This window comes from Molossus molossus, unplaced genomic scaffold (assembly GCF_014108415.1).
Source record: "Molossus molossus isolate mMolMol1 unplaced genomic scaffold, mMolMol1.p scaffold_m16_p_4, whole genome shotgun sequence".
In the NCBI taxonomy this organism is placed as follows: domain Eukaryota; kingdom Metazoa; phylum Chordata; class Mammalia; order Chiroptera; family Molossidae; genus Molossus; species Molossus molossus.
The window spans coordinates 34,131,860-34,149,089 of NW_023425377.1; the positions used below are offsets into that span (position 1 = coordinate 34,131,860).

The 17,230-nt window shown below is 43.2% G+C and overlaps 1 long non-coding RNA gene and 2 other non-coding genes across 4 annotated transcripts; 1 reads left to right on the forward strand and 2 right to left on the reverse strand.

Moving 5' to 3' along the window:
* Positions 1–553: 553 nt before the first annotated feature.
* Positions 554–7,861, reverse strand: LOC118615575. Of its 2 annotated transcripts, XR_004956456.1 has the most exons (5): positions 7,778–7,861; positions 6,297–6,325; positions 4,678–4,761; positions 3,606–3,914; positions 554–780 (listed from the first exon to the last, which is right to left on the reverse strand). It is a non-coding gene; the product is annotated as an uncharacterized LOC118615575 (long non-coding RNA). The 2 variants fall into 2 exon arrangements; XR_004956455.1 differs by lacking the exon at positions 554–780 and having other exon boundaries at positions 3,458–3,914.
* Positions 3,976–4,177, reverse strand: LOC118616655. The gene has a single exon (XR_004956640.1). It is a non-coding gene; the product is annotated as a small nucleolar RNA SNORA74 (small nucleolar RNA).
* Positions 7,862–16,261: 8,400 nt separating the features above from the next.
* On the forward strand, positions 16,262–16,368 carry LOC118616591. Its single transcript, XR_004956587.1, has one exon. It is a non-coding gene; the product is annotated as a U6 spliceosomal RNA (small nuclear RNA).
* The last annotated feature ends 862 nt before the right edge of the window (positions 16,369–17,230 follow it).

Below are 17,230 nucleotides of genomic sequence, written 5' to 3' on the forward strand. Positions count from 1 at the left end.
AAAACCCAGATGGAGAGAGAACGGTAGACTCATTCAAGTCATAATGGCAGGCAACCTTCACAATTTTCTTGCCATCTTTGATCATATTCAAGAGTTTCACTTTCTCCTAGATGGTAAGCATCTTCCTCCAGCACTTAAGTTTCATCATCAGAAGGCTTATAAGCAGCAGCACATTTAGGAGCCATCATGAGTAAAAGTTCTCAGAAATCGCAAACACAAGAGCAAAGATGCTTCTGATACATAGCGATATAGAAGCATGTATGAGAGAAACTAGCATGAGGCTGAGCCAATCAGTGGCCAGCACACTCTAACTGGCTTGGTTTCACCACACCCGATGTTTTGGAAAAAAGTTACTGCCACACAAGGAGTGGTTGAGCGATTACACCTGGCGTTGAAGGATTCCTGGGGTGCTGGAATACATAGGCCTAGAGTCCATACGTACAGTAATTTTAATTGTAATTGTAATACAGGGGTGTATAATTGACTCAGACAACTGACCGCATGCTGTATCATTTTCACTGTCTTGATCAACTTTTTAATGAATATATTTGAAAAAACCGCAAGAGTCGAAGCGTGAAGTGGCGAGGGACGACTGTGACAGGAATCATTGTCACTTTTTAAAGTTCTTAATTAGTTGCTCTTATCAGGTTATTTTCCTTTGTGTGAATTTCTAGGAGCCCGCAGAATTTATAACTCTGGGATTTTGTTTTCCTGATTAAAATTTGAGATGTAACCCAAAATTTCAATGCAAAAGTCCATTTGACAGTAGTTCTTTCAACTCTGAAAAAGAAATAAATTATTGACAGGCCACAGGATAGCATTTAATACTTGGGGCCCCCTATTCATCCTGCTTTAGTTTTTTTCTCTTACTATGATACAAGACTGGGACCTGAAACTTGAACAGAACAAAGTGGGGCACTTGTCTTTACTAACTGCTACCTATGGCAGGAGGTGACAGCTTGGATATTTACAGACCAGTAAACCTGCCAGTCCAATTTCAGTTTCCATTGCAGCATGGGAAAACGATGCTAGGGAAAGAGACAGAATGAAAAGCTACTTTGAAATGTTTTACTTCATCTTCTTAGACTCCCAAGTCAACAGGGAGTAGTAGGTAACTAATTAACTTCACTTAGCAAGTAGGAAATCCCATTAAATTTCCTTAATGTACATGATTAAGCCATTGAAACCTCTTAGAGTATTAAATATAGGCACAAATACCAAATAAATTATCCCTTTCTTTTTTTTTTTATCCTCACCCGAGGACATTCTTCCATTTTTTTGTTCAGATAGAGTGGGAGGGAAAGAGAGAAAGATCGATGTGAAAGGGACACATCAAGTGGCTGCCACCCGCCCAACCCAACTAGGGCCAGAGACAAACTGAAGCTGAGGTACGTGCCCTTAGCAGGAACCAAACCTGGGTCTCTCTGGAGTGCAGGCCGACACTCTAAACCTCTAACCGCTGAGCCAAACCGGCCAGGACTAAATTATCCCTTTTCAACTAGCAATAGAGGGGCCTCTGTCTGCACCTGGGTAGTGTTATCATGGTCAGGATGGCAATCGGTTTGCTCCGAGGAACTGAGATCCCTCATTTTAAACCCTGGCTATTCATGACATATAAATATTTCCCCTTTCTGCCCTGGCCGGTATGGCTAAGTGGTAACAGCGTCACCCATAGACCAAAGAGTCCTGGGTTCGATTTGGCCAAGGGCATGAACCTTGGTTGCAGTTCATCCCTGGCCCCGGTTGGGGTTGTGTGGGTGGCAACCAATCAATGTGTCTTTCTCACATCGATGTTTCTCTCTCTCTCTTCCTCCTTCTCTCCCTACAGCTCTGTCTGAAGATTAATGTAAAAATGTCCTTGGGTGAGGATTTTTTTTTTTTAATTTCCCCTTTTCTTAGAAGACTTTTTTAAAAAAAAACAAACCTCACCTGAGGACATGCTTAGAAAAAAGGAGAGAAACATCCATTGGCTGTCTTCCTTAAGATAGAGACCAGGGACCAAACCTACAATACAGGAATGTGCTCTGACCAGGAATTAAACCCACAACCTTCTGGTGCACTGCACAATGCTCCATCTGAGCCACTCTGGCTGGGTGAAACTATTTATATTTCACTATCTAGGACTGAGGCTGTGATCAGGCTCCGCTGGAATTAAAGACCACTAGTCTTTCTCAGGACCTCTTCCTTAGGTGCACATTACAAGAAGAGAGACGCCCGACTAGTGGTTGAGCATTGACCCATGCACCAAGAGGTTGCCAGTTCAACTCTCAGTCAGGGCACATGCCCAGGTTGTGGGCCAAATCCCTAGTGGGGGGCATGCAGGAGGCGGCCAATCAAAGTTCTCTCTCATCGATATTTCTCTCTCCCTCCCTTCCTCTCTCTAAAATAAATAAATAAATAAAAAAAATTTCAAGAGAGTCACTATGATAAAAATAACCCATGCTAAAAAGTATACATAAACCCTAAACACAAGATATAAGTTCTATTCTGCCACTAAAGTCACCTTAGTCCTCTAAAAGATGAGAAGTTGAAGGCTGTATGGTAAAGGCTTGCTATAATGCAAAGGTATTGATAAAATGGAATTTTCACATGTTGGTACTTGCCCTGAATCTGTCACTAACGAGCTGTTAAGTCTCAAGGCCTGAATTTCATTCTCTAGAACAGGGGTTGGTAATCTAGAACCTACAGGCCAATTCTGGCCTGCTATATATATATGTGTGTGTTTGTTTGTTTTAATGTTTTGGTTTTTAGAGAGAGAGGGCAATGGGGAGAGGGAGGGGGAGAGAAAGAGGGGGAGAGATGGAAAGAGAGGCAGACTTCGACTGGTTGCTTCCTGTGTGCATGGAATTGAACCAGTGACCTCCTTTTGGGGCATGTGACGACGCTCAACCAACTGAGCCACCCTGGCCAGCACTTGCCATCTGTTTTTGAAAGAGCCTTGAACTTTAAAAGGATTGGGGAAAATTTTTTGTTGTGACACTAAAAATTTTATGAAATTCTAATTTCAGTGCCCATAAATAAAGTTTTATTGGAACACAGTAATGCTCACTTGTTGCTATGTTGTTTATGGCTGCTTTTACAGGGCAACTGCCAAGTTGAGTAGTTGCAACCGATAGTAATGCAGTACACAAGCCTAAAATATCATCTGGCCCTTTACAGGAAGTTTGCCAATCCCTCCTCTAGAACAACAGTATATAATAAAACTTGCTGCATTGGTGGAATTATTCTGAGCTGTGCAATATGGTAGTCACTAGATACTGAGATGGAGAAACTGATTTTATTTCATCTTTGCAAATTTAAATAGCCATATGTATTGCATAACAGAGCTCTGGGAAATAAGAGCTTAGTTTAGTTTCAGTTTTCTACCTGAAAGAAAACACTTCTATGTTTTTCCCTTGCTCTCACATACTACCACACTCTCAACGCTTCTGACACCAACAGTTTAGTTACTGTTTACCAATTTATTATAATAGAACATGATAAAAGATACAGATGAACATCTAGATGGAAGAGCAGCATAGGACAAGGTATGTGGGAAGGGTTACCAGGCTTCCATGTCCTCTCTGGGAGCATTACTCTCCCAGCACTTTTATGTGTTCACCAACCTGAGAAGTTCTTGGAATCCCACACTATTGGGATTTTTATGAAGGCTTCATTCATCACATAGGCATGACCAATTATCAACTCCATTTCCAGCCCCTAAACCTTCTCTGGAGAATAGGAGGTGGGGCTGAAAATTCTACGTTTCAGTCCTTGGTCTTTCTGGTGATCATCCCATTACAAGACATTCCTATCACCTGGGAAATTCCGTGGGCTTTAGGAGCTCTGGTCAGGAACCAATGTCAAAAACTGAAATTAAACAAGATTGCTCTGAGGTCCCAGTGGAGGCAGGTTTCTCACTCTGGTGAAGGCACCTAGGATTCAGAGGAAAGGAATGACAGGCTGTCCCTAATATGGGTCATTTTCTAACAAAAAATTGTTTGCACCCAGACTAGGACCAACTCCACAGGAGGAGTTATTCCACTCTCAGAGGTGCAAAATACTGCCCCAAAGGTACTTGGCCACAACACCAAAACAGTGCTTGGAGCCAGACCTCATTAAAGGCAGTACTTGCTCTTCCAACAGTGTAACACTATCCAAGGCATCACACTAGCCTGGATAGCTGACAACCGCTGGATAATTCCTGAAACAGCTTTCTTATTTCAGATGCCCAGGCACCTCAGGTGGAAGACTTGGATACAAGTATCCCCTTGAATTAAATGTTGACTACAAAACAGAGGCCTGAAGCACTGATTGCAGACCCTGCTGCCAAATCCTTTAAATAATCAGGAAACAAGAGTCCCTTTCCCATGCCTTTCGTCATTTTATCCAACTTACAGGGGGTTTCTGCCATGTGCCAGGCACTGTACTTGGTATCTAGCAGTGAACAAGGCAAGATATAGTATCCTTCTCCTTACTGAACTTAAAATCTCCCTATAAATTCCTCAGATGGAATGATATTGTAGATAATCTCAAAAATCCTACATGCCTTCAGACCATAACCATCAAAATCCTACTCAGGTTTAATTTGTTGGGTGGCAAATATAGGTAATTTTGCTTTCCAGTGTTTCCTGATGGATACCAACTAATAAACTGGGTTGATGCATAGTTAAGGTTGGAATGAATAGGGACATTTACCTGAACACTCCATATACAGACTATCCACCTGCCACTCATTTCCTCTCTTCAGGAGGGCCAAGGATGCCCTACTTTCAAGTCATCCTAAAAAGAAAAAGATATTACACTATTTAACACCCCAGACTAAAACAGCAGCTCCTAAGGTTGCTTTTCTGTAGAGATGTAAACAGAATGCTGCCTGCCATTTATAATTTACCTTATTTTTTTATAATATCAGAAATAATTTTATTTCCCTTTTTTTTGCTTATGATTACCATTAAAATTAACCATACCTCAAGTCCAGTAAATCTCACCAGTCTTAAGACCTCATGTAAAAGGCTATATTCACAATGAACATCTGAGGTATTCAAACAAAGCACTCAACTTTTAGCTAAGAGAATCCTTTAAGGGGAAGCCAATTGATAGAACAAAACTAGCTTTGATAAATAACCCCCCACCCCCACCTCCCAACATCCTCACCAGTTCCTCCTACGGAAGATAGGAAGTTATTTTTCAAAGAAGCAGCAACTAAGGCAGCTCTACTGGACAATCTCTAACATCACCCTGAGTGATAAGTGTTTTGCCTAGAACTGAGAATCATTTCTACTCAGAAAATTAGTATTCCAGAACAATCACTACTAAGGGGGCTCAAGATTCACTGTTCCAAAGAAGCAACAACTCTGTTTTCTTCTGAAAATCAGTAAGAAAGCAATACAGCCCTGGCCGGTTTGGCTCAGCGGTTAGAGTGTTGGCCTGCGGTCCAGAGACACCCAGGTTGGGTTCCCACTAAGGGCATGTACCTCGAATGCAGTTTGTCCCTGGCCCTGGTTGGGTCGTGTGGGTGGCAACCACTCGATGTGTCCCTTTCACGTCGATGTTTCTCTCTTCTCTCTCCCTCCCACTCTATCTGAACAAAAAATGGAAAAATGTCCTCGGGTGAGGATAAAAAAGAAAAGAAAAGAAAGCAAAACAAATATATGGTCAGCCTAAAGCAGAAATTAGTATAGGGTTGTAGCTAGGCCTAGTGTCTACAGCTCCTCAATCAATTGCTATTTTCACATTTTATTAATGAACTACAAAAGAACACCCATAATTTTAAAGCAAATTCACATCAACATTTTCCTACAAGGGAAATCCTTCTACAAAGGGATCATCCATACTAGCTCTGTATGGTGGAGGAGTGGGAGCCATGAACTTTGATGTCAGTGAAACTAGCAAAAATCCCATGGACTTCCTCCCTGTATAAAGCCCCCTTTGAGCACTTGGTAGACACTAAAAAAATAAAAGCCTGACTTTTCCTCTCTAATTACACATCCATCCTTTCATGGCTTGGATTACCTTTTTTCTGTTTCCAATGTGATTCAAGTAACTTCATACCAGCCAAACCTGTTGGACCAGAGGTCTGGATTTTTAGGTTTCTCCCTGCAAAGTCATGCTCTTACAGATTTAACCTGAATGGATAAGCAACTATGCTGGCATCCTGGTATAGTTAACAAGAGAGTTGGCATGAACCAGGCCCAGAATGCCAACCAGCTACTGGCTGCTGTTCTTCCAGCAGTGTAACACTTGCCTAGGTACAAGGCAACCTAGGCAGCTGCCTACAGCTGGGGCTAAAGGTAGGCAAATGGAGTTGCACTCACCTGATGCGGCATCTGTCCAAAATCCACAACTGCAATTGAAGCACTCCAGGTTAGAATCAATCAGCCAACAGTCAGTGTGAACTCTTGTGTGGAGTTCAAGACCACCCCCACCCTCGCCGGTTTGGCTCAGCAGTTAGAGCGACGGCCTGCGGTCCAGAGAGGTCTGGGTTCAGTTCCCGCTAAGGGCATGTATCTTGGTTGCAGTTTGTCCCTGGCCCTGGTTGGGGTCATGTGGGTGGCAGCCACTTGATGTGTCCCTTTCACGTTGATGTTTCTCTCTCTCTCTCTCCCTCCTGCTGTATCTGAACAAAAAATGGAAAAATGTCCTTGGGTGAGGATAAAAAAAATAAAAAGAACCCCTGCCCTCAAATCCAGGAACAGTGAGGCCTGAGCTACAGAAACAGTAACAGGCAATAAAATAATTTCCCTTGGTTAGTGTTATTTTCACGTTATTGTTACTTATGTCCCACAGCAGTTCAACAGGATCAAATAAATGGTCTGGTCATTAAGTATCAGCACGCTTAACAGCCAAAACACAGCTGACAAGTAACTTAAAGGCTCTACCTCAGTCTCCTCATTTGTAAAAATTGGAATGTTATTAACAGTACTCTATACAAGGTGATTAGCAGATTTAAATGGAATGTAAATTATGCCCATAGGATAACATCTGCTATAGATGTTATGTATCAGTAAACACTTGCTGTCATCAGGAGCTACATTCCAGGTAAGATGATAAATACAAGTGAATAGAAGAGAGAAGTTATCCTGGAAGAGCAAAGGCAGTGAAAATTGGGCAGGCTAGTTAAAACTCGGTTGGGGGAGGGGGGCTCGATTACAGTATTTCTTTAAAAGCATTACTTGAGAAAAATAATTGGTTGCAGTAATGGATGTGAAAGGAACTTGAGACAGGTGGCCATTCCTGCCAAAGATCCTCGACTATTGGTTGGAAATAACCAAAATGTTTGCAAGAATGTTAATAAACATTCCTACCCATTCGCCCTTACAATCTACCTCTTTTATATAAGGTTAGGGTATCGAAGACCATACTTTTTCACAGTCTCTAATTTCACTCCTAACCGCCTCAAAATAACGTAAGAGGAAAAATAAACTAGAGGGAGCTGACTAAACACGAATCTAAAAATACCCTGCCCCTTTCAGGGGCTTGGGTAGAAGGAACTGACGGAACTCCACCGGACACGTGTTCCTCACAACCCTTCCCAAGTCCCTGGCCCTCGTGCCTGAGGAGCGAGGCTCTCCCCAACCAACCCTGTGGCTCTCCAGGCACAAGAGGGATTGTAGAAAATAGCGGGCAACTCTAGGGCTACGATCTCCCAGCGTCTCTTCAAGATGCCCTCCAAATCCGGGATCAACAGGAAACGAACCCCAGTTTCGTCCCGTGCCTTTAAAGAAGCCTCCCCATAGCTGCCTCTATCCCAGGCTAGTAAACCTCCAAGGCCTCTTCCCACATGGCCCTTACTCACCCGCACGCTTCCAGAGCTCGGCCGCAGAGCTCCGGCACCGACCGAGGCCACAGAGGAAAAGGCAGCCGGGAGCCGAGAGAAGCCCCGCCCCGGGGAGGCTCCTGGGCAGGGCACCAGTGGGCGGGGCCCCGCCCAGGGAAGACCGAGTTAGGAAACTGCGAATGCGGTGGCGTCGGTAGCATACTGTACTCCTTGTTGGAGTTAGCCTCCAGAAGAGAAAGGGTAGGAATCCAAACAAGGGCTACATTTGTTTGACTCTCATCCCCTTTGGTTACTTACGAATGGAGGGGGCTCTGGGTTTGGAGTTGCCAAAGAGAAAACCTGGTGTGTCCTCGTGCGGCAGTGCTTCCTCCCTACCCACACTGAGCGCCCCCAGGACGCACGTTCTGAGGCGCCTGGCGCGTTTGGGTTCCTGCAGGCTCAACCCACTTTTTTTCCATCTCCCACGCAGATCCTCTTTCTGGCTTTCTCCAGCAGCGCTCTCACTCGGCTAACGGATCACCCACCCACAATGGTCACTTTGGTTTTCAAAATCTCTCCAGGAGGTTTTCCGGTAGATTATGCCGGTCACTCGTACAGCCTGACCCCACTGGGGTACATCCCTGGTGCCTGCAGTGGGATCCTTAGCTGAGCTGCAGCAGCTGAAGAACACTGGCTTTCTCTGCCAGACTTGCACGTGGCACAATCAGCCAGAGAGGACACATCCTCGGGCTGGACAGATGCTCACTAAATTACCAGTATTTCTTTTGAACACTGAAACTTTCTTCCCCATCTAGCTGGAATCTATGATTCTCTCCTGCTGAACAGGTGGTGAAGCTGGGGCCCAGAGGGGCAAGGGCTCAACAGCAGTGATTCCTAAATCCATTCCCCAAATTCTAGAGCCCCTTCCCTTTCCCACCCCCACTCCAACCTCACCCCTAGTATTCTAAGGGCTCTTCTGATCTATTGCACCTAGCACCTTTGTCAGGCAAGCCCCTGGGAATCAGCCTCTACCCCAACATGTTTTATCTTTTCTCCTTACTTTTTTTTTTTTTTTTATCCTCACCAGAGGACATATTTTGATATTTTGTTCAGATAGAGTGGAAGGGAGAGAGAGAGAGAAGCATCAGTGTGAAAGGGACACATCGAGTAGCTGCCACCCACACAACCCAACCAGAGCTGGGGACAAACTGCAACCGAGGCACGTGCCCTTAGCGGGAACCGAACCCGGGTCTCTCCAGACCGCAGGCCAACGCTCTATCCGCTGAGCCAAACCGGCCAGGGCTTATCTTTTCTCACCTTTTAAATAATGGGGGGGGGGGGGGGGGAGTGCTTCCTGTGCACACAGACCTCTGCTGAGAGAGCCCAGAGCCCTAAATTGATTCTAGCAAGAGACCCTAAGCCAGAAGGCCAGAATCACTGGAAAAGTGGCAAGCACTAATCCTCTCCAGTTTTATTGGAGTTGGACACAGGCTGTGGTTGGAAAAGGCTTACATAAATACAGTCATTAAAAAATGAGCTGTGCTGGCCTTGTAGGCAGGAGCTCTGCTTTGCAGTTAAATAGAAATGTGGCTAAAGACTGCTGCCATAATCAATGCCCACATCCGGTTGTCACAGTGTGTTCATAAAGGAGGGTTATGAGCGCTATAAAACGGGGCAGATTGGATGGATAATTGTCTTGGGTAGCTCTGCTAAAGGAGAAATTGCATAAAAATCTCATATATTTTGCTTTCTTCCCCTCCAAACACACAAAATGGAGAAGGCAGAGCTACCCTGAGGATTCATGAAAGGGAAAGATGAGGTTTGTGTGTATGTATGCATGTGTACTTTCTAGAGACATAAACTAATTGAGGCTAGGGAGATACTAATGCCTAGGGGAGAGAGGGACCAATGACCTGGTGACCATTGGATTCACAGATTAGTCCAGATAGAAGACAGGATTGTGTGGAGGGAAGGCCAGCAATTATAAATAAGGCTGAACAGTGGGCCGGATTCTCATGTTATATTGAAAAGATGGATACCTTTTTTAGGTATAGGCTATTCAGTGTCCTTTGGAGGAAAACCTATATTATGATTTTTTTCATTTCCTAATTAAAAAAAAACCCTTTCATACTCAATCTTCTTTTTTTTTTATCCTCACCTGAGGACATTTTTCCATTTTTTGTTCAGGTAGAGTAGGAGGGAGAGAGAGGAACAGAGAGAGAGAGAGAAACATCGACGTGAAAGGAACACATCGAGTGGCCGCCACCCGCACAACCGACCAGGGCCGGGGACAAACTGCAACCGAGGTACATGCCCTTAGCGGGAACCGAACCCGGGTCTCTCAGGACCACAGGCGGACACTCTAACCGCTGAGCCAAACAGGCCAGGGCCATACTCAATCTTTTTAACCACCATCCTTTTTAATTCTGAATTCATTTTGGTGAGTTGATTTGGTGAGTTGATTTACCTATAATATCAACTACTTTTCCAATTGTTTGTCTATTTCTTATTCTTGAAGACAAAATTGTTAGGAATAATAACAAAAAAGAAAAGAAAAGCCCTGGCCAGTTTGGCTCAGCGGTTGAGCGTTGGCCTGCGGACCAGAGAGTTCTGGGTTTGGTTCCCGCTAGGGGCATGTACCACAAAAAAAAAAAGAAGAAGAAAGAAAGAAAGAAAAGAAAAGAAATTCCAAACTACAGAGAGAGAGAACTAAATTCAGCAAATGTATTTATGTGATGTGGTTAGGATAGCCAGTTGACCTTCTCTGAAAGAGACATCAGTAAAGACTTAAATGGCTTTTCCATTCCATTGACTGACAGAGAGATATGTCTTTGCATGCAACTCAGTTTCAAGATTGGCATCAAGGAATATCATGCTACCTGCTGCATTTGACTTTGCTCTCAAACTTCCTAATGAAAAGTACACTCTCTTCTGCCCCCGAGGAACCCCGGTGCAAACAGTTTGCAGGCATAATGTAGTCGATCTGAGGGAGCTTGTCTCTTCCAATGCCCTAGTGTGTTTGTACATGTGACCTTCACAATCCAGCCTTGGGTTTAGCAATGGTTGTTCATTAAGTTCAAGTAATCATCTAAGCGGAAGCAAGTGTTCTTCCATACTCCTCCCTCTGTTCCCAAGAAAGACAGAGCACAGCAAAACCAGCACCCAACAGCCTTGGATGGTTGAATGTCCCTGATGCTCTAGGAGTTTGAAGAACATGTCAAAAAACAGAGAGACATCTGAAATTTCAACAGATAAGCTATGAAATGAAATAACTGTACAGAAACAGTACTTGTGCAATAACATTTCATTTCACTGAATTACCAAATAAAATCATACTTGTCATAAGCAGCTGTACTTGGGTATCTTGGGTATAAAATTACATATTTTTTAATCTTTTAGTTTGTTTAAATTTTCTTTGTAATCAGAAGTATTTTAAAATAATTTTTTTACCATTCATATTTGGGAAAGAAAGAAATTAATCCTGTCATATGTATTTAATTAATTTATTTATTTTTTAACTTATCTTTGTCATTGAATGTATTACAGATGTACCTCATTCTTCCCCCATTGACCCCCTCCTCTCCATTACCGCCCCCCTCCTGCCTTTCCCCACACTGTTGCCTGTGTCCATTGGTTATGCATATATACATATAAATTCTTTGGTTTATTTCTTCCCACTTCCCAACCCCCCTTCTCTTTGAAGTTTGTCAGTCTAACAACCAATTTGTACTTCTTAATCTCTTTACCTTATTCACCCATTTCCCCAAACCCCCTCCTATCTGGCAACCAACAAAATGTTCTCTGTATCTATGAGAATGGTTCTGTTCTGCTTGTTCATTTTGTTTGTAGATTCAACTGTCGATAGATATGTAGTCATTGCCATTTTGTTTGTTCATATTTTTATCTTTTTCTTCAAGAAGACTCTTTAACATTTCATATAATAATGGTTTGGTGATGATGAACTCCTTTAGCTTTTCCCTGTCTGGGAAACTCTTCATATGGCCATTGATTCTAAATGACAGCTTTGCAGGACAGAGTAATCTTGGTTGTAGGTTCTTACTTTTCATCACTCTGAATATTTCTTGCCACTCCCTTCTGGCCTGCAAAGTTTCTTCTGAGAAATCAGCTGATGGGAACTCCCTTGTAGGTAACTAACTGCTTTTCTCTTGCTGCTTTTAAGATTCTCTCTTTGTCTTGAAACTTTTGCATTTTGATGATGATGTGTCTTGGTGTGGGCCTCTTGGGGTTCATCATGTTTGGGACTCTCTGTGCTTTCTGGACTTGTATGTCTGTTTCCTCCACCAAATTAGGGACGTTTTCTACCATTATTGTTTCGAATAGGTTTTTGATTTCTTGTTCTCTCTCTTCTCCTTCTGTCACCCCCAAGATGCGAATGTTGGCATGCATGAAGTTATTCCAGAGGCTCCTTACACTATCCTCATTTTTTTGTATTCTTTTTTCTGTGCTGATTGGGTGTTTTTTCCTTCATTATATTCCAAATCAGTGGTTTGCTTCTTGGCTTTACCTATCCTACTATTGAATCTGTGTAAATTATTCTTTATTTCAGTTAGTGCATCCTTCATTTCTGACTGGTCCTTTTTTATGCTCTAGAGGCCCACTTGAGGTTCACCGAGGTTCTCACTAAGTTCATTGAGCATCCTTATAAGCAGTGTTTTGAACTCAGCATCTGTTAGGTTGCTTATCTCCATTTTACTTAGTTCTTTTCCTGGAGTTTTGTTCTGTTCTTTCATTTGGGACCTGTTTCTTTGTCTCCTCATTTTGGCTGCCTCCCTGTGTTTTTTTCTGTGTATTACTTAACGAGAGGTATGGGGCTAGCTGAGACTAGATGCTGCTTGTTTGAAAGAATTTAGGAAAACCTGAAGCAGGATCTAAGACAGGCCAATCCTATGCTAAAGCAACTGGCAACAGCTTGGGTGGGCCTGAAAGTTGGGTGGGGCGGGGCCTCAGGGAATCACCAGGGCGGGGCAAACAGTATGAGCCAGGTTGCTGGAGTCCCCAATGTGGCAGCTGTTTACCGTCCTAGGAAAGGGCCCACCAGAGGAACAAAGGCCTCTGACAGCATGTCTGTCCAGGAGAAAGCTGCCTCTCCAGCCCTTGCTTCAATGCCAAACAACTCAGTTCTCCATATTATTCTGGTGCCTTTCAAGCTGCTTCCCCCACACTGGAGCCTGGAGGGTGCGAGTCTGAGTAAGTATGTGCGCAGGCCCTTTCAGAGGAGCTGCCTGGGGCTCCAGCCTCCTCAGCCTCCCTGAACCTCAGTTCCTGCTGGTTTTTCCAGCCAGAAGTTATGGGGACTTCTCTTCCTGGCACTGGAACCCTGATCTGGGTGCCTGGTGTGGGATGGGGAACCCCTCAGTCCTCAGGGAGGACCTTCCCAACGCAGGTATCCTCCTAATTTTTATCCACCACACGTGCATGTGGCACCAGCCCATGGCTCCTCCACCCCTCCTACCAGTCTCGATGCGGCTTCCTCTTTAATTCCGTAGTTGTAGGACTTCCATTCAGCTTGATTTCAGGCAATTTTGAAGATGGTTGTTCTGTAGTTTAGTTGTAACTTTGATGTGGTTGTGGGAGGACACGATACCACATTTACCTACCCCGGCATCTTGACCAGAAGTTCCCCTAATCCTCTCATATGTATTTTAGATCAAATGTAAAACAAAGATTAGGATGACTTGCTGTAATAAAATAACTTGGGCTTTGATAATAAATGAACATAATGTCAGTATACAGAAAAACTTTCCATTGAGATAATTATATATTTTTTCCTGATATTCATCTCTTTTCCTCTTTTTCAAACTTAACTGGAACCAGAAATATTTAAAAACGTTGTAAATAGTCTGTTTTGTTTGTTTGTTTGTTTGTTTGTTTGTTTTTTATTGATTTTAGAGACAGAGGAAAGGAGAGAGAGATAGAAACATCAATGAGAAAGAACATCAACTGGCCACTTCCTGCAAGGCCCCACTGGGGATTGGGCCCACAAACTGGGCATGTGCCCTGACTGGGAATCGGACTGGCGACCTCTTGGTGCATGGGTCGTCACTCAACCACTGAGCCACACTGGCCGGGCCAAAATAGACTATTTTTAAGTGTGCATGTATATGTATGTGTTCTATGTGTATTTTATAACTAAGGCTTTGAAAAATTTTTGAATCTGAATCTTATTAAGACATTTATGCATTTTGCCTAAATTATGTACGGTTTACCTATTTCACTCACAAGGGGAAAAAAGCCACACCTCTTTTATAATGTTTTTTTTAAGCTCCATGAAGCTAGTAATTATTTCTGCTATTTATTCTTTTATACTTTTCATGGAAATGAATAAAGGAAGTATTTACTTAGAAAATTAAAAAAAGAAAAGAAAGAAATTCCAGAAAAAAATGAAGCCAGATGAAAGGCAAAGGGTTAGGGTAGGCCCATTAGTTCTAAGTTTGACCTCATAATTGAAAGGCTGGCCCCAAGGGACACTACGTCCCCAACTTGCTTGCTTGCTTTTTCCTTTCTCCTCCATCTATCCTCTTCTTCTTGCTTCCTTCCTTGCTGCCTTTTGCCTTTAAGACTGTTCTTTTCCTCTCTTCCCTGGACAGGAACCACCAGTAGAGAAATATTTAATCATTTGTTCAATCAGTGAACAAATCAATATTTATTAAGCATCTACCTACTATTTTCTAGACCCTGTTCAGGCACTGCAGATAAAGTCAGGGAAATAGAGATCCCTTCCTGACTAAAGCCTACAATCTGGTGGAGAAGAAAGACAAGTATAGATATCCTTAACATATGTCGGGGACAGCTAACCTGGCCAGGGGAGTTAGGGAGAGTACAAGCGAAGGCAGTATTCCCTCTGGCTGATCCTAAGGGCTTAGAGTAGAAGAGAGATTTCTTCACCATCCCTGTCCTCCTCTTGTTGCTACTCTGTAAACTACCCTAATTAGAGTGAGGTCCTGCAGTTGTTATTATTTCTCTCTCTCTCTCTTTTTTTTTTTTAAAGTGAGAGGATCATGAAGGCACTTTTATTATCTTTTTTTTTTTATTCTCACTCGAGGTCATTTTTTCCATTTTTTGTTCAGACAGAGTGAGAGGGAGAGACAGGAAGAGAGAGAGAGAGAGAAACATCGACGTGAAAGGGACACATTGAGTGGCCGTCACCCACACGACCAACGAGGACTGGGGACAAACTGCAACCAAGGTACGTGCCCTTAGCGGGAACCAAACCCAGGTCTTCCTGGATCGCAGGCTGATGCTCTAACCGCTGAGCCAAACAGGCCAGGGCTTATTATTTCTCAATAGCATAGTTGGATTGGCAGGGACATAGAGAAATTGGAACCCTCATACACAGCTGGTAGGAATGTAAAATGGTGTAACCACTTTGGAAAACAATCTGGCAGTTCCTCAAATGATTAAACATAAAGTTACTTTATGACTCAGCAATTCCACTCCTGGGTATATACCCAAGAAAATGAAAACGTATGTCCACACAAAAACTTGTACACAGATGTTCATAGTAGCATTATTCATAATAACTGAAATGTTGGAACAACCCAAATATTCATTAACTGATAAATGGATAAACAAATGTGGCATATCCATCTGGTGGAATACTACTTGGCTTTAAAAAGGAATGAATGAGCCCAGCCAGTATTGCTCAGTGGTTGAGCATCGACCCATGCACCAAGAAGTTGCTGGATCGATTCCTAATGAGGGCACGTGCCCAGGTTGTGAACCCAATCCCCAGTGGGGGGCATACAGGAGGCAGCCAATCGATATTCTCTCTCATGAATGTTTCTATCTCTCTCCTTCTCCCTTCCCCTCTCTCTAAAATCAATAAAGAAAAAAAATTTCTTTTTGGTACGTGCTCCTAGCAGTAATCGAACCCAGGTCTCTCTGGTCCTCAAGCCAACGCTCCAACCGCTGAGCCAAACCGCCAGGTCTTTTTTTTCTTTCCTTACCCCAGGACATTTTTTTTTTTTTTTTTTTTTTGCATTTATCTTCAGATAGAGCAGGAGGGAGAGAGTGGGGAAGAGAAAGAGAGAAACATTGATACAAAAGAGACATATCAACTGGTTGCCACGCACATGACCCCAACCGGGGCCAGGGACAAACTGCAACTGAGGTACGTGTCCCTAGTGGGAACTGAACCCGGGACACTCTGGTCTGCAGGCCAACACTCTAACCGTTGAACCAGATCGACCAGGGTGAAAAAAAAATTTTTTTAAATAAAATAAGTGCTGCCCTGGCCAGTTTGGCTCAGCGGTTAGAGCGTCAGCCTGTGGTCCAGAGAGACTTGGGTTCGGTTCCCGCTAAGGGCATGTACCTCGGTTGCAGTTTGTCCCCGGCCCTGGTTGATCATGCGGGTGGCAGCCACTCGATGTGTCCCTTTCGCGTCGATGTTTCTCTCTCTCGCTCTCTTCTTCTCCCTCCCTCCCACTCAATCTGAACAAAAAATGAAAAAATGTCCTCGGGTGAGGATCAAAAAATATATATAAAAAAAATAAAATAAAATAAGTGCTCTCTTCAGCAGCACACATACTAAAATTGGAACGATACAGAGAAGATTAGCATGGCCCTTGCACAAGGACAACACACAAATTTATGAAGCGTTCTATAGTAAATAAATAAATAAATAAAATAAAATTCACATTAAAAAAAAAGAAATGAATGAACTTTGAAAACATTACATTAAATTAAAGAATCCAGCCTGGCTGGTTTGGCTCAGGGGTTAGAACTCTGGTCAGAGTCATACAGGAGGTAACCAATCAATGTGTCTCTCTCACATTGATGTTTCTCTCTCTTTCCCTCCCCCTCCACCTCCCTCCCACCCTATCTGAAAATAAATGGGAAAATATCCTCAGGTGAGGATTTAAAAAAAAAAAATTAGCCCTGGCCAGTTTGGCTCAGCGGTTAGAGCATCAGCCTGCGGTCCGGAGAGATCCGGGTTTGGTTCCCGCTAAGGGCATGTACCTTGGTTGCAGTTTGTCCCCGGCCCTGGTTGGTTGTGCAGGTGGCAGCCACTCGATGTGTCCCTTTCGCGTTGATGTTTCTCTCTCTCTCTCTCTCTCTCCCTCCCACTCTATCCTCGGGTGAGGATAAAAAAAAAAAAAAATTAAAGAAACTAGGCCATATAATGTTTGACTCCATTCATATGAAAGTCCAGATTAAGAAAATCTGTAGAAACATAATACATTACATGTTGCTTAGGTCTAGGGGTTGTGGGGATAGGGATATAGTTAAAGTTTATGGGGTTTCTTTCTATTTTTATTTATTTATTTATTATTTTATTATTATTATTATTTATCCTCACCCGAGGACATTTTTGCATTTATCTTCAGATAGAGAGAGGGAGAGAGGAAGAAAGAGAGAGAAACATTGATGTGAGAGAGACACATCAACTGGCGACACCCACACAACACCAACCAGGGCCGGGGACAAACTGCAACCGAGGTACATGCCCTTAGCGGGAACCAAACCCAGGAC